General features: G+C 41.9%; 1 protein-coding gene across 2 annotated transcripts in view; it reads right to left on the bottom strand.

Annotated features, from left to right (window-relative positions):
• Positions 1–12,926: 12,926 nt before the first annotated feature.
• Positions 12,927–18,158, bottom strand: part of DRAM1 (DNA damage regulated autophagy modulator 1) — a 66,347-nt gene continuing 61,115 nt past the window's right edge. Inside the window, exons 8-9 of one of the 2 annotated variants that reach the window (XR_008300440.1) lie at positions 16,405–16,494; positions 12,927–16,319 (exon numbers count right to left, since the gene is read on the bottom strand). The gene's annotated coding sequence lies outside the window, so the exon portion shown is untranslated. Of the gene's footprint in view, positions 16,495–18,158 lie in introns of both variants that reach the window. The other variant, XR_003424272.2, reaches the window with a different exon arrangement.

Raw genomic sequence — 18,158 nt, 5'->3', positions numbered from 1 at the left:
TGGGATTCTGTTTCTCTTTCTCTCTGCCTCTTCTCTGTTTGTGTGTGCACACTCTCTCTCTCAAAATAAATAAACATTGGGGGGAAAAAGTAAGAGCAGGAATCCAACTGGTCAGTATAATGTAGAGGTTAAAATCATGGACACTGGAATCAGATACTCTTGATTCCAATCCTTGATCACTTCTTACTACCTATGTGACCTTGCACCAGTCACTGTAGCTTCTTATGCCTCCGTTTTTTATCTCATAGAGCTGTTGATCAGATTTACTCAGAGAGTGCTCAGAAAAGTGCCTGGTGTGGGGCAGGTGGTCAATATATGGATGCCATCATTGTTATTCTCAGGGCCTTTTCTATCACCTGTAAATGGATGCAATAAACAAACAAATCTTATGGAATTTCTGTTATGGGGAAAGCTAGGTTCCATGAGCTCAAGAACCAAGCATGTCTTTTCACTATTGTATCCTAGCACATAGTGTAGATGCCTGACATACATTATGTATGAATGAAAATTTAAGTAAATAATTATATATGTAAAGTGTTTGGCACAGTGCCTGACACAAAGCAAGGGTTCAATAAATGAGGGCTATTTTAAGTATTTTTAACTATTTTGTGGAATCCTTCATAGAGTTTTTGTTCAAGCCTGACCTCTGCCCATGGTACTGGGAAGTCTTCACTGGAATTATTCACTCTTAAAAACTAAGACCTCTGAGAAGCTCTATCCAGTGGCAGTATGGAATTACTTCTTAGGCCTTAAGGACAAGGGAATTAGTAGTCAGAGCATTGTGACAGAAATCTAGGAAATTAAGATTCAGGTCCTGGCTTCACAATATCCTACTTGTGTTTGACTCTGTTTCTTCTATTGTAAATGAATGGTTTGGATTGAAAGATCCTCTTCTAACATTGGATCTCCATAATTTTACAAATTATGTTATAACTCTTTGTTCCTGAACATATGAACAATTTTTACGGCTTATCCTTCATGTATGTAGCATGCCTATTACACACACACATACACACACACACACACACACACACACACACAGGTGTAAGTCAGCAGTACTGTTGTGAATTTTTTCATCTAATACAGGAACTTTTCTTCTGGAATAAAAAATTCCTTGGGGTACCTGGGTGGCTCAGTTGGTTAAGCATCCGACTCTTGATTTCAGTTCAGGTCATAATCTCAGTTTGTGAGTTCAAGCCCTGCTTTGGGTCCTATGCTGACAGTGCAGAGCCTGCTTGGGGTTCTCTCTCTCCCTCTCTGTCTCTGCCCCTCCCTCACTCACACGTGCTCTCGTACACACTCTCTCTCAAAATACATAAATAAACTTAAAAAAATCCTCTCTCCATTTATACTTTTGGAGATTCCTGCATGAGAGTTTTACATTTAGATCTAGCATCCACATTAGATTATAAATGAGAAATATTCTAAGAGAAAGCCTTAATTAAGTAAAACTAATAACTTATTTTGTCCATTCATCTCAATGTGATAGTCCCACCTCCAAACTCATCCAACTTTTCTTATTTGTGCCAATTATTTGCTATTTCTTGAATATCCAACTGTTTAGGCATGTGTGTGTGCGTTGTCTCCCTGTGTAAGAAGAGCTATCACCTACTATTTGCCAGGCATCATGCTAAGGAATTCTCTAATTCTTTCAACGATCCTCAAAAATGACAGAGGAGGAAACTGAACTTAAGTGCGTAAGTGGGTGCCCAGTTTAAACCACAGTAATTGATGGATTCTGTTTCTACTCTATACTGTCTTTCAAATAGCTGCTTGCTGTCAAATACCAACAGTCTAAAAACGTCCCTCAAAGCAGATCTGTTTATTATATTTGTTTGAACTACCCTCCCCGTACACACACAGTGTTGTGAATATAATATGTGCTAGAAGATGTATGTTGAGTAAATGAAAGAAAAAAGGTGTGCATTGGGCCTTCCTCAATTTTGTGGCCTCATTTATCTCTTAGAGTTTTTTTTTTTTTTTTAACCAAAACAAGAAGTGTAAGTTTGTCACAGTAATACAAACCATGGAGTTATGACAAGTGGTAAACTGGCTCTAAGGCATTGAGGAAGTCAAAGCATAGTCCCTGCTATTTCTTTCCCAGCACACAGTGGACCTGAATATCAGTATTCCCATCTCATGACAACATCAGTAGACAGCAGCAGCCTGCTGTGAAGGGCACAAGCAATGTCCTAACCGGGGGCAAGGATCTCTAGGCCTTTTCAAATTCTATACCAAAGAGTTTTCTCTAGGCTTATTGAAATGTATTTTAAGAGAAGTTGTTTGGTATTATTCCATCACATGTATTTTGAATATTACAAAAGTGAGAGATTGAACAAGGCCATTATTTCTGATGACAGAGATGAGAGGGTTTATACTTAAATGGGGGTGATAAATGCAATTTTAGAATCTTCTTTACTGGGGGGTACTCTTGAAATGTAGGTAGTCATGATCAGTCTGAGAATGTTACATTAAACTTAGAATTTGTATTAGGCAAGTTAAACTCAAGCAGTCCCCAAATTTAAGCTTTACATAATAAAGGTTTATTTCTCCCTCATGCAATAATGTAATAATGTAAGAACTCTTGGTCAGCCAATGATCATATTTCAAGGGTGCAATCTCATTCCTTTTTATAGTGCCACCTGCTCTAGATCATCAGAGTACTCTCCACCAAGCTTCAGGTGGAAAAAAGAATGTGGAAAATTAAGCAGAAAGTTCATATAGGCCAGGCCTAGATACATATCACTTTCTGTCCACATTTGTTTGGCCAAAATTCAGCTGTATGCACCTAACTGCAAGGAAAGCTAGGAAAAGCAGTCTAGCTGAGTGCCCATTTAGAAAGGAAATGGGGGGCCTGGGTGGCTCAGGTGGTTAAGCGTCTGACTCTTGATTTTGGCTTAGGTCATGATCTCACAGTTCATGAGATTGAGCCCCAGGTCAGGCCCTGTGCTGACAGCACAGAGCCTGATTGGGATTCTCTCTCTCTCTCTCTCTCTCTCTCTCTCTCTCTCTCTCTCTCTCTCTCTCTCTTTCACTCTCGCTCTCCTTCTCTCTCAAAATAAATAAAACATTTTTTTAAACCTCATCCAGCATTATGGGGTTAGCAGTGTTCCATGTACAGAGCCAATAAATGGTTGTTCTTGTTACAACTGGTACATCTGATACAATCTAATAACTGTTATCTGAGACACTATACAGTGCAAAGCCAAGTGTTCATTGTGGGCTATGATAAATAAGACATGACTTCTGCCCCTAAGAATTTTGCACTAAAATAGAGCTCTCAACCAACTCTAAAATGGGGAAGGATAAATTCAGGATAAAATAGAGGTGAAAGTGTTTTTGGCATACATTTGATTATATACCTGTCTGCCCTAACTTTAAGCCTCTCAAGACCAAAATCTCATAACACATCTTTGTGGTCTTTGCTCAGTGCCTAGCATATAGGCACTGATATAAAATATATAATATTTTATATAAAATATAAAAGTATTTTTAAGAGAACAAAATAAAGAACCATGTCTAAGGAGTGCAGAGAATGAAATAATTACTTATGTGTTGTTGTAAGTTGTGCACTATACAACTCTAGGAGGTGCAATTTACGTTGTGGTCATTGTGAATGTCTTTCCTTAGAGTTGTATAGTATACAATCTGCACATCTGTATGTGACAGCCCTGGGGAAAAGAACAACCCAAAACTGCATCCAGAAAAACATGAAAATTGAGCTGGGCTTTGAGATATACAAAGACTTTCTACATATGAAAAAGGAGAGCAAAGGTATTCCAGACTGAGTCATCCAGAAGCCCAGAGTTCTGGAAAGGCAACTGGTAGATCAGGTAGCCAGGAGTTATACTGAGACAAGGAGGTAATGAATGAGAGTTGAAGTTACTTTATTGCTCAGTAGTGAAGGGTGTTGATTACCACACTGAGAAGTGTAAAGTTTTATTGGTAAATGTTCTGGGTTATTGTTGTTTTGGGGGAACAGAAATAATGTGAGCCCACTCCTGTTTTAGGAAAATTGTTCTGGCCATGATGTGGGAGATGAAGTGAAGAAATGGTAAAAAGGAGATCACTTGGGAGATCACTACTACATTACAGCTGAGAGACGATAAAGACCTCACTGGAACAATGACAGAGTAGATATGAAGAAAAGACCGAAAGGACTTTGTGACTTATTGGCTACCCCAGGTGAAAGAGAGTGAAAAAATACTCCAAGGTGATGTGGAAGATAGTGTGGGCAATTCACTGCAAGAGAACAGGAGTTTTAAAAAGGGAAATGATGTATTCAGTTTAGTATGTATTGCATTTGAGTTGCCAGCAGATCATCTATATAAATACCCAGACAGAGGGGAGATGATTTCTGAGCTGTCAGCTCATGGTAGTGGCTGAAATCATATAGGCCTGGTAGACAGTACAGAGCAATGGTTCTTAACAAGGTTGTGTGTTTATGCGGAGGGAGAGATTGGTCTGGCTTACCTATCACTGAGTAAGACAATAAACCAGTACACAAAGCTTAACACAACCACTTATTTTGCTCATTATTTTGTTGGTCAGTACTTGAGGAAGGATTAGGTAAGCTAGTTTTGTTTTACATGGTCTTAACTATAGTGGCTGGGCCTGGAGGATCCACTTTCAGGATGGTTCTTCACTCATACATGGTGTCTCCATGCTCCACACATGGGGTCTTATCATTTGAGGTGCTCCATATGGCTTGGGCTTCTCATATCATGGTGGTCTCAGGATATTTGATGATACTTCTTACAGAGGCAGGAGTTAGAGCTACCAGGCCAGTAAAGGACCATGCCTAGAACTGGCACAGTGTTACTCTGTTACATTTTATTGGTCACAGGGCCTAATCATGTTCAAGAAGTTGAGAAATTGATTCTACCTCTTGATGGGGAAAATGGCATGGTCACATCGCAGAAGGGTATGTGGGATGGGAAATATTTTGGAGCCATATTTCAAAAATACTCTTTGCTACAGGAGTGTCCATCAAAGTCACCTGAGGGGATTTTTCAAATTATGGCTATTATGCTTCCAAGTTTTTTTTTTATTTTTTTAAGATTTTATTTTATTTTTTTATTAGAAAAATTTTTAATGTTTATTCTTGAGACAGAGATAGAGAGACAGAGTGTGAGTGGGGGAGGGATAGAGAGAGAGGTAGACACAAAATCCAAGGCAGGCTCCAGGCTCTGAGCTGTCAGCACAGAGCCCAACGTGGGGCTCAAATTCACAAACCGTGAGATCATGACCTGACCCAAAGTCGGACGTTTAACCGACTGAGCCACCCAGGTGCCCCTGTAAGATTTTATTTTTAAGTAATCTCTGCACCCAACATGGGGCTCAAGCTCACAACCCCAAGATCAAGAGTCACATGCCCTACGGACTGAGCCAGCCAGGCACCCCTACTTCCAAGTTTTAAATAGGTTGCACAAGAAATCCTGATGCATATCCCTGACTGAGACCCACTGGTGTAGAACAGAAAGAAAAAGTAGCCCAGAAATGAAATGTAAAAGGAAAAACAACTCTGAAGAAGAGCTCCTGCTGATAGACCAGTGATGAAAGAGATGAGTTTGAGCCAGAGCTGGAGAGAATTCAAGGAGGGTACAGTCAGCAGCACCAAATGTCATGGAGGCAGTGAGAATGAGAAGTGAGCAGAGGTTGCTGGATTTGGCTTTAAAAGTTTTCCAGGCATCTCTGAACTCTGTTGCAGTTGGGGTTGGGATCCAAATTCTGAGGCTTGCAAACTGAGTCGAAAACTAGGATAGGTTCCTTTTGCAGTCCATCTTCTGCGTAGAATATAGAAAGCACCAACTAGGCTTTCTGTATTCAGGCTAGGGCTTGAGAGAATGAAGTTCAGATTCTGAGTTGGCTGTATATTCACTCTGTGACCTTATACAGGTCACTCAGTCTCTCTGGGCTTCAGATTCCTTTGCTCTGAATTCTATATTAATATTTAAAGTGCCATATTCTGGGGACACCTGGGTGGCTCAGTTGGTTAAGCGTCAGACTTCAGCTCAGGTTATGATCTTGTGGTTCATGAGTTTGAGCCCCACATCGGGCTCTGTGCTGACAGCTCAGAGCCTGGAGCCAGCTCCCTCTCTCTCTGCCTGTCCCCATGCTCTGTCTCTCTGTCTCTCAAAAATAAATATTAAAAAAAAATTTTTAAGTGCCATATTCTATTCTTGTTTGCATTCAACAAATGTTTATTTTCTTGAGATACTTTTTAGCAAGACTTGAAAATACTGTTTTTTAATGTGGTACTACTTGGGACCAGGATAAGGGAAAACATCTGCTTTTATTTCTTTTTTTTTTTTTTTTTTTGACAGAGGTTCTAAACATTTATAATTTACATGAAAAAAAATTACAACAGTCGTACTGGGTTTCTTTCAAATGTGAAGAAAGAAGGTTTTGCAAATGAAAATGATAGAAGCCACCTTAGTAGGAAAATAATCTGAAGATGGTGTTTGCTCAGAATGGCTCAAAAAGGTCCCCAAGTCCTTAACTTCACCAGGAAGTCCTGGTAGATAGGTAATATAAGAGAAATTTAGGTTAATAAACTCTCTGGAGAGTGCTATCAGATGGGTTACGATGACTGGGTTTGCTTTATGCTCCTTAGTCCCTTTCTGAAAGAAACTAGTGAGACAGTGGTATGAGTCTGGATGTTTCTGGATCAGCCACTGGGGAGCTTTTCAAGCAGTATCCTTCCAACCCAGCCCCCAACTGGGCTCTCCAGGCATCTGCCTTCAGCAAGGCCAAGGCTAAAACAGAGTTTACACAGCTGGGCCTAGGTTTCATGAGGATCTTCATTCTTTGTAGTCTGATTCTCAGTGCTACTTTGGGATACCTCTGAAGATGGGGAGCCAATTAGCTCTGGTCATCAAGTAAATTGCCAATCAGCCTTCCCATTTCCAACTCTAGACTCTTTTATTTCAGCCTGGTCCCTTCCTCCAACCCCCTAGCTACTTCTCAGTGCTCATTCCCCACTCCATGTTTTAATCATATTTTTCCTTCCTTCTCTTTCTCTTTCTCTTATTCAAATTCTAACCAGAGTTCGGAGCCAGCTAAATTCTATCTCTCCTTGGAGCTTCCCTGCCAACTCTAGGCCTCTGGACCGCCGCCCCCCTCCCCCCCCCCCCCCCACCCCCAGCCAACAGGCATGAGTTACTCACTGGGCAAGCTAAGCATGTGCTTACAGCACTTATGAGTCAGGGGCCTCAGCTGTCCCACCCCCTACTCCCGCCTTACCCCCCCCCCACACACATCTCAGCTTGAATGAATGTATATAGAATTTTGAAATGGAAAAATCTAAAAAGATTTTATTTTAACTTTAGCATATGTAACCTTTGTGACATTTCAAGAAATAACATTTATTCTTCATTGTGTGGGAAGGGGGACTCAAAAGGAGTACTCTTTTCAGTTTAGGGTCTTTAGAGTTCTTAATTTTATACTGATCTCTCCTCTGAAATTATATTGCACTCATTGGGCTTTCCATAGACATTGGCATTTAATTGTATATTGTCATGTGTATGACCTAGTGGCTGAGCACATGGATTCTGAAGTCAGACTGATGTGTTGAAATCTTGACACTGACACTTAGTAGCTCTGTGACTTTGGGTAAAGTGTTTGTGGTAGATCATCTCCAATCCTAGCTGCCATAACTCCTTCCCTCCTCACCCCTCCCCCCACCCCAGCCACTCCTCCACTGAGAGATAAACCTTGTTTCTCCTTCTCTTAAATCTTGCTGGGCCAGTAACAGCTTTGACCAACAGATCATGGGATAAGTGACGTTCTAAGCCCAAGCCTTAAGAGAAGCGAGAGCTTCCATTCCTTCCCTCCTGGAGGGCTCCTTCTTAAGAATCCAGCTGCCATCCTCGGAGGGACAGTGGAGGAATATGGATGTCCACAGGTAGACAGTCTCAACTCTGCTCCCAGCTGACATCCAGCACCAATTGCTAGCCATGTGAGCAAGCCATCTTGGATGTTCTAGCTCCACTGAGCCTCCAGATAAATGTAGCCCCATACAACATCACGTAAAGCAGAACTGCCCAGCTGAGCCTGGCCAACTCAGAATCACGACACAATAAAATGATTATTACTTCAAACCATTACGTTTCGAGGTAGTTTGTTGTATAGAAATAGATCATTGAAACAGTATTTAACCCTACTTAGATTTGGTTTCTTCCTTTGCAAAATGGAGTTAATAATGGTACCTATTTCATGGGATTGTTTTGAGCATTGAATGAGATTAAATGTATGCTAACTGCTTACTTATGTTATGCTATATTATATTAATTATCATTATTATTATATTATATTATATTATATTATATTATATTATATTATATAGTTATATTAATTCTTCAAGGAAGGCTCTGTCACTGGCTAAAAGATTTCAAGAACCAGAGTGCAGGAGGTGGGGGAGGGCAGGGGAGAAAAGTAAAGTATAGGACATAAATGGAACTAATATTTCTTGGGAACCTACTAAAGGTTCCCACGCTAGGCTTTAACATATATGATCTCCCTTGCTCTTGACAGAAAACTTGTTAACACATATCATTACCCTTACCATGGGAGTGGAGACTCAGAAATTAATTTATCCAAGGTGCCACAGCCAGGACATAATGTAAGTGGGCTTCAAAGTGGGCTATATGACGTTTTTTTTTTTTCACTTTTCCACACATTTTGGACAGAGGAGCTTCCTGACATCTTTCAAAGTGTAATTTCTGCTTTCAGTGAGAAATTACATATCCAGCCAGATTCTCTTCGACCCAACCAACATTCTGCCTCTGATCATAACAATGAGAAAAACTTAAGAATATCCCCGAAAGTCCTTCACTTCCAATAACTATTACAAATATAGTACCAAGGAATATAGATAAACCTTTCATGAAACTAGTTATTTTTTAGATTATATCACTTCTCAGAGAAACAATTTCCAGCCACTGCCTCTTATTTTTTCCTAAAATATCACCTTTAGCCCTCTAGGAAGGGCTTCACCACTATGCCTATATACATTACTGCTTAATTTGTAAATGAGATGTTACTGCATCTTTCCTCACAGAGCCAGTTTGCTGGGTAAGGACAGCACAATGCTGATAAGAAAGCCTCTACTAGGCCCCTCAAACCAGGCCTCTGAGATTCTGGCTGAAAATTTACCACAGATCTGTGTCCAATAATAAAATCCTCCTTAAATCTGGGAGCACTCAGCTCATTCCTGCCTTCTCAATCTTTTAAGTGCCTCCTTCCCATGCTCCTTCTTTTCCTTTCCCTAGTCCCTTGCAAAATCCTGTTCCAAAATGTCAGTCAACCATCAGCTAATGGGATCAGAAGTTGCTTCACAATCACAAAACCTCCTGTTCCCTAGCCCAAGGGCCCCTGTTACTATTCAGTGTCCCAAGATGACCTCCAGCCTCCATGACGTAAGAAGACATTTCAGAGCAGCTTTATAAATGGAGAAACTCATTTGTTATTTTTTCAAGGGACCAAGAAAAGAAAATGTTACGAACAAGGAAATTGTTGGTGGGTCATTGGCTGGGACACTGAAATTTGAACATTGAACAATCAATTTGAGGGTAATATAAACAGGTTTCATTATACAGATTTTAGGAATATGATATGAATAGTCTGTTGTTTTGAATTCTAGAATGTTCCTCCCCCTACTACACTCCCACCTCCACCCCCTCTTACTATGACTTGGCATCCTCCCTCTTACTACTCTACTCTGCTTGTTGTTTTCTCCATCTACGTCTGCTGTTGGAGTGCAGATGAACTCTGCATTTGGCTTCATGTGTTTGCCTTGCCTACATTTATTCTGGTTTCCTATTGTGGTGCCGACACACGTTTTTAAGGGTTCCATTATGTTAGGTTTTTTTTTTCCCTACTCTCCTCAGAAAAAATTGACTTTTCAAAGGAATATTTAAAAAAATTTTTTTTTGTTTCAAGAAATAAGATTCTTCCTAGTTCTTTGTCCTCTTTCACAGTTACAGCCATGTAAACCATAAGGAATCCATTAGTGTGTAAGAGGCTTTGAAGCTGCTAGATGTGTGTGTGTGCGCGCGCACTGTTTTTTTCTCTTTCTCTCAGAATGTTGCCGCTGCCAACCACTGATTTAGGAATGTTTAGGGGTATATGCCAATTCAATAATCAAAATCATTTTGGTACTGGGAACCCAACCGCAGTCTCTGTAGACCAGTGGAATTTATTGCTTGCTCCAGTTTATTAAGTAATAGTACCAACAACATTTTGAATAAAGAAGAGTCTGATAAGATGTGAAAGAATGTCAGGATAATTCATTTTGATCATAAAACAATTCTCGTTTTGAATTGAAATACTGAAGGCACAAATAGCCTGATGGCCCATGGCTTCCTTCCCTTAACCTGGTATAGGAATATGATTCATAGCTTACTTTAGGATTGAGGATCTGTACAAACTTCTGTCTTGCTGCTACATACACATCCCTGTTTTCATTCCACAAATACATATCTAGTGCTGATGATGGGCCAAGCACCGGCCGAGGCATTGGGACTGCAGTGGTGAAAAGGATAAACAAAATTGCTGCCACATGGCACTTTCTGAAGGAAGATATCTTGGCTGCAGAGATTACTTGTTGTTAGGACATCTGACACACATGCATAACAAAGCAATAGTGAAGCTAGAGTCCTACTGAACTGTGTTCTGATCCAGACTATACCATTCCAAGCTGTTTTATCGTGAACAGTTTATGTGGCCTCACTTCAGATTCCTAAATTCCAATAGAACTTACCTCATAGGGTTATTGTTGAGGCTTAAGTGAAAAAAATCTTTGTACAACTTTTGCAAACTTCCTGGTTAATAACCGGCAGTAGTAGTAGCAGCAGCAGCAGCAGTAATAGATGAGCTACACTGGCCTTCAGCAGAGAAGGGTAAGTTTCCTCATTCTTGACACAGCAAACTCATGGGACCAGCCATCACTGGCAAGTTGCAGATTCATCCCACCCTGGAAGTCTCTTCAGTTTGAGGGGGAGAAAAAGAAAGGGCTGCCCAATGCTCAGAACCACATCCTCTGCCTTCTAAATCTGCAGTTCATCCTACTGCTCATGGAAGGAAATGCAGCTTCTTCCTCCCCAGGAAGGTAGTTGCCAGCCCCCTTGTGGTGAGGATCCTTCACACTACCTGAGCCCTGACATCTCTGACCCCATAAGGTACAACCCCCGTCATCATCCCTGAGCCCAGAGCAGTAGATCTAGAACCCCCAGGGATTCTGGGGCCTTACTGGCTCATAAGAAACCCATCTTTCTGATAGATCCTGGATTGTCTTTCCCTTGGGACAGGCCTGATTTCAAACATTTATCTCCAAAAGAGCCCTCGGCAGTTATCATATGGCTGTCAAATGCCCTGATGTTTTGGCTGAGACAACATGATTACCATACCTAACGAGATCTCTCCCAGAATAGTCATAAGGTTTTTCTGGGCACATTGGGGGCTACTCTGCCCAAGCTATGCTGCAGGGAAGAAAGCTGTGCCCACCTGCTCACCTGCTTCCTCTGCTCCTGTGCCTCTCCAGAGGTTGTCTTCTACCCAGCATGAAAGAGAAGTTTGCTTGGTTTCCATCCTGGGGATGTAGGTGCAAAAAGAACCCTCTCTAGTCAATCTTCCCACCCCCTTCCCTATTAAGAGGGCAGGCATGGAAAATTCCCCAAGATCCCGCCCAGCTCATTGACCTCTAAGGGGCCTTACCACAACTAGTGTGTGGAAGGAGAACAAATTTAAATGAAATAAACATGAACATGCTCCTAACAATAGCAGTCCTATTAATCCAATGCTTACTGTATTCCAAATTACCTATGTGATGCCAGAGGAGAGAAAAATCTCAACCATCCTATTGGTAGTTTAGCAAGAGGCTGGTTTAGCAGGTCTGTGTTAGCTTGAGGGAAGAACAGGCTGATGCCAGAGGCTAATCTCTGGAGGCTCTGTCCCACATATACCATATGGTAGCACCTGGGTGGCTCAGTCAGTCAACCATCCAACTTCGGCTCAGATCATGATCTCATGGTTTGCGAGTTTGAGCCCCATGTCAGGCTCTGTGCGGACAGCTCAGAGCCTGGAGCCTGCTTCATATTCTGTGTCTCCTCTCTCTTTGCCCTTCCCATGCTTGTGCTCTGTTTCTCTCTGTCTCTCAAAAATGAATGAACACTGAAAGAAATTTTACAAAAAACATATACCATATGTTCTCTGCCATCCTTTTCCTATAAATCCATAGAGCAGTACAGGGCAAGGTCCTTTCCCTGGAGCCATTTCCTGGGGGGACATTCAGCCCTGGTCAGTCAAGCACACATCTCTCTGTTGGATGATGGCAGCCCAGGGTTCTGCGGCCTCTAAGGTGGAAGCTTCTCCAATAAACCGTACTTCACTTCTTGCTGCACATCACTAGTAAGGTGTGTGTCTGCCACCTTGGTATGACAGCATCAGACCCCAGGAAATTAGCCAGCATGCAGATGTGAAGAACTCAATGTCCCTCTGCACAAGTAGTTCACAGTCTCATGGAAAAGAACTCAAAGGCAGTAAGGATGCAATACCCTTCGAGACACTTGAGGAAAGAAGGGACTTTGACAGTATGTCACAGCATTGCAACTCTAGGTGGCAGATTATAATCTGCATACTGTATAAAATGCATACTTCTGCCTAGATTAGTAAATTCCTAGAGGGCCACTCATAAAGGGGGCCCACGCTGGCTTCTAGACCCTCACTTTCACTCCTCAGGGAAAAAAGCCCCCACAGATGACTGTATCTGATAAGAACTCGCACTAGGAACAAACCCAAAAGGAGGAGATATTCACTAAAGGGGAACTAATGTACTAATTTTTGTGGAGAATAAGCAACCCACTTTTTACTCACACTGATTCATCTAAGAAAGTTAACAGAACATATATATATCTATATTACCCACAATATATTTATACCCACAAGTAATGTTTCAACACGAGCAAGCAGTCCAAGTACCTGGAAACACAGCCATTGGCCCTTTGAAGTAAGATGGCAAACCTAGGGAAATATTCAGGCTGGAGCTGCTTTGTTCAGGTTAGGCTTTACACACAAGTGCAGGGCTGGAGCAGGGAGGGGATACTTAACTTGGGTTTATACACCTCTCTTAGCTGTTTATACACCTCTCTTAGCTTCCTGGAGGAAGGAAGCCAAAAGGAGTCGATTTTTCCCAATTCCTCTGCCTGAGAGAGCTCCTTTTTATAATTGTTATAATTTGTATGTGCTGGCCGGTGTCTCACCTTCCCTCAAAGCCATTCAGGGCTTGATTGTTCTGAGGGCAAGTGGGGTACAGGACACCTGACTACTAATAGCTTGAGCTATCCATCCCCCATTTGGAAATGACAACTTCATAAAGACCTTGGATTTTTAAACTCTGGTCCTCTCCCAGTGGGTAGCCAGGGAGATTTAAAGAATAATTGGTTTTTCTCATTAAGGTGTTTTTAACCAAATCTTTTTACCTTGAGATAATTGCAGATTCACATGCTGAAAGGTATACTTTTCACCCTTTACCAAGATTTAATTTTTTAAACCAACATTCATTGAACACGTTTTCTGTGCCAGCCATCAGGACAACAAAGATGTCCCAACTGGGATCCCTGAGCCTCAGTGCCTTAAGCTCTCATGATGAAGACAGACACCAAAATATCTCTTTAGTGAAGTTCGTGGTACAAACTGCCAAGAGGAAAGTGAGCATGTTGGAGGAAGAATCCTGGGCAGTGTCTTGGGGGAGAAGTAGAAGTTTTCAAGAGAAATGAGTGTTAGAGGGGCAATCTGGGCAGAGAAAACAGCACAGGCATAGGCTCAGAAGGATAAAAGAGCATGGTGTGTGCTGGGAGCCATTCAAGTAATTCAGCATGGATTGGAACAAAAAATCCAAGGACGAGAGTTCAGAGGCATCTGGGGAATGAGAAGGGAATGTTGTGTGATCCTGGCCTCCCACATTCTATGCTGGGGAAATGAAAAACAGATGGGAAATATGCTCCCAAACATGGCCCAAGCATGGCTCTCAGAGAAGCAGGAGAGAATCTTGTTCCGGTTTGAGGAGCCCACAGAGCCCTCATTTCCAATTTTTGGGCTGTGGCCCACTTCCTTTCATGACCTTCACCCAAGGCCAAGGGCAGGAAGTCTAGCTCGTATCTTTCCTCTTCTGCACAAGGGTAGCAATTGGAATGAAACAGAGTGCCCCCCTCTACCAGCCTGGGCTGCCACATGAGGTGAGGCAACTTCAGCTCCCATCTAGCATGCAGATTACCCAGGAGTCCTTTAAGGACCCAGTGAAGGACACAGAAGGTAGTTGATGGTGTTGCTGGCAAACTCAGTGGAGAGTTACCAAAGTGGGGCTTGTAGGGCAGATCACCTGAGCTGGAACTAAAATGGAAATCCCGTCTACACTTCAAAAAAATAGGCAACCCCAGAAAACTGAGATGAGGCAAGTTAACCAGGACTCCAGGGCCCTGACTGAGGTGAGAAACAGCAGACCTGGAGTATTCTAGCCCCAGATGTCCACAGAAGGTAGCAGCAAAGCAAGGCATAACCAGGTACACCAGGAAATAATTTCTTCGAAGACAGTGAAGATCCAAGGAATAGCGGGGATCTGAGTTCCCACCTGCTCACCACCACAGCCATACAATAAGCAAATCTGTGTACTTAATAAGCATTCTGGAGGAAAAGACAGGGAGCAGACACTGAGGTACTTAAATCTAAGTTTCCTTATTACTCAGCAGGATGGGGCTCATAAGGCAGCTTAGGTAGTTTTCTAGAAAAATAAGAAAACCACATTTTCTTTGAAGAAATGAGTATATTGTGTGTAAATGATCAACCCCTCTACATGTGGTTTATGAATACCCCCAGTCAGGTTTTGGATGAAACACTCCTATTTTAATATGGAATGACAAAAATTCTGTGCTGGTTGGTGACTTTCTGAATCATGCCATACTCTCTGCCAGAGCTAAAATATTACTAAAGAAAAGATGAGCTACTTTCTCACCTGTCCGTGGGTTCAAAAGGGTGGTAACCCTGGTACATCCCCAGCAAATGGGAATGTGCCTTTATAAGAGGACTGGGGCAGATTTGGATCTTTTTGTTTCAGGACAACGTGTCTTTGTAGAAGTCTACCTTGTAACTGAAAGGGGAGGCAAAAGAGAGAATGGCGTGGGATAAAGAAGAAAGCAGTATGGTGTACAGGTCGGACTTGGAATTTGGTGATTTACGAGTAACTGATGGCCATATTTTTAAGTATGTCTTTTAAAGTAAAAAAGGAATTTTTCTAGGTTTGCTGTGTTAACAAACCCCCCAAATCTCAGCAACTGACAAGACAATGGTTTATTTCTTCTTCGTGCTGTCTGGAGGCTGAGATTGGCTAAGATTTTCGCCAGGCTGTGTGAGTAGGAAAAACTCGCCCTTCCTGCTGTGTGTCTCCCTTTATCCTCACCACCACACTCACTTCTGCTACCAGATGTGGGGGGGCTTCCTGCACCAAGCAATTCTGTGGCACCAGCTGGGCATCCTACAATGCAACTCAATTCTGACACTATCGTCCTAGAGACAGCATCAGATCCCACAGGTGAAGGCTCGATCCCACAAGACCACTTCTACTGCCACCGCCACAGATGCCCGTACAAGTCCAAGTTCTCACCTGGGCTCCTGACCGATCAGGTATAGGTCAGAGGTTCCCACCACCCGCTCCTCAGAATTAATTTGCTAGAGTGGTTCACAGAACTCAGGAAACAGTGTCCGTCCTGTTTATCAGTTTATTATAAAAGGATGTGATAAAGGATGCAGATGAATGGATAAGGGCATGGGGAGGAGCACAGAACCTCCATGCTCTCTCTGAGCATGCCACTCTCCCAGTGCCTCCAAGTGTTCTCTGATCCAGAAGCTCTCTGTACCCCCATACTTTTGAGATTTTTTATGGAGGCCTCATCATCTGGGTATGATCAATCATTAACTCATTTCTAGCCCTCTTCCCCTCTTCCAAGCTTCTAACCATGGCTCGGTCTTTCTGGTGACCAGCCCCCCACTAAGAGTCACCTCATAGAACAAAGACACTGCTATCACCTAGGAAATTCCAAGGTATTTAGGAGCTCAATGTCAGGAATGGGGATCAAAGACCAAATATTGAAACAAAAGGTGCTGCCAGTGCTTCAATCACTTAGGGAATTATAAGATTTTAGGTGCTCTTTGCAAGAACCAGGAGCAGGGATCCATATATACATATTTTTATTACCTCACACCCTAGGCTCTGCTGTCTTCTCACTTCAGGATCCAGGCCAAAAGAGCAGTCCCTACATGGGACATATCTGGGAAAGAGCAAGAGAACTGGCCAAACCTCAAGATGAATCTTAAACCTTCTGCTCCAACATGGTGAATGCCAAGTTTACTCACATTTAATTGGCCAAAGCACATCACACGGCTAAATCCAAATCCAATGAGGTAGGGACCTAAAATCTTCTCATGGGAGGCACAGTAAATGACCTGATGATGGAGAGGGAAGGGTGACAAGTGATTGAAAAAAAAATAATTTTGTCTATCATGATAAGATACACTAATGATAAATAAATTGGGAAACACAGGAAAGAATAAAATAAAAATTGCCTATAATCCCACTGTTAACACTTTGATGTATTTCCTTCCAGGCAATGTGTCTATGCATTTACTTGTTTCCACAAATTTAGGATTATACAACATATACAAGTATATACCTGCTTTATAGGCTGCTGGTTGATACAGAATTTTATAATGAACCTCTTCCTACATTAAAAATCATTCTTTTATTTTTTCATTAAAATTTTTTTAATGTTTATTTATATTTCAGAGAGAGAGAGAGAGAGAGCAGGGGAGGGGCTTGAACTCATGAACTGTGCGATTATGACATAAGCCAAAGTCAGATGCTTAACGGACTGAGTCACCCAGGTGCCCCCAAATCATTCTTTTGAAATATCACTTTAGGGGCACCTGAGTGGCTCAGTCAGTTGAGCATCCAACTTCACGTCAGGATCTGACTCGTGGTTCGTGAGTTCCAGCCCCACAGGGGGCTCTGTGCTGACAGCTCAGAGCCTGGAGCCTGCTTTGGATTCTGTGTCTCCCTCTCTCTCTGCCCCTCCCCTGCTCGTGCTCTGTTCTCTCTCTCGCAAAAATAAATAAACATTAAAAATTTATATATATATATATATATATATATATATATGTGTGTGTGTGTATATATATATATATATATATATATATATATATATATCTCACTTTAATTCCTGTACAATTATTGTATTAGTTTGGCTAGGCTAGGTTTTGTAACAATAACAAAAAAAGGTAATTTTGTTGCATAGCTTCAAACCACAAAAGTTTATTTCTTAGTCAAGCCATATGTCCAGTGAAATTTGGCATGGAAATTCTGCTCATCTTGATCAATCATTCTGGAACCAAGGCAAGTGGATCAGCTACCATCTCAAGTGTATCTGGCTATTGTGTAAGAAGGAAAGGAGAATATAGGAAAGAATGCATTGGCTCTTACAGCTTCTTCCCCCAAAGTTTTCACATTTTATTATCCAAATCAAGTCATGTGGCATGGCATATTTTTTAAATGGACACAATATTTTGCAGATCTTCCAATCAGGAGGTTGAGTCTACTTCTCTATCCCTCAACTCAGCTTGCCCATGTAACCTACTTTGGCCAATGGGACAGTAACAAATCTAAGCAGAGGCTTAAAATATGCTTGTGCATTGAGGCTTGATCTCTCTTAATGTTTTTTTTTTTTTTTTTTTTAGTTTATTTATTTTGAGAGAGAAAGAGCGGGAGAGGAGCAGAGAGAGAGGTAGAGAGAGAATCCGAGGCAGGCTCTGTGCTGTCAGTGCAGAACAAACTCGATCTCACAACTTGATCTCACAACCTGAGCCGAGACCAGGAGTTGGGACACTTAACCAACTGAGCCACCGAGGTGCCTGTCTTAATGCTTTGAGAACAATCCAAGGTTGATGCAGAGGATGGCAGATCACATGGAGAGAGAGGCCATGCTGTTCCAGCTGTTTTAGCAATCCCAGATATGTAAGTGAGGCCATTCTCAGCCATCAAGCTCCAACCAGCCTAGACCAGAGAAACCATCCATCCACCCAATTCCCAGATTTTGAGAACATCTTAAGCCACC

The sequence above is a fragment of the Acinonyx jubatus genome, chromosome B4 (genome assembly GCF_027475565.1).
Source record: "Acinonyx jubatus isolate Ajub_Pintada_27869175 chromosome B4, VMU_Ajub_asm_v1.0, whole genome shotgun sequence".
NCBI classification, from domain to species: Eukaryota; Metazoa; Chordata; class Mammalia; order Carnivora; family Felidae; genus Acinonyx; species Acinonyx jubatus.
The sequence above is the reverse complement of the archived record's forward strand: the minus strand, read 5'-3'. Positions and strand labels throughout refer to the sequence as shown.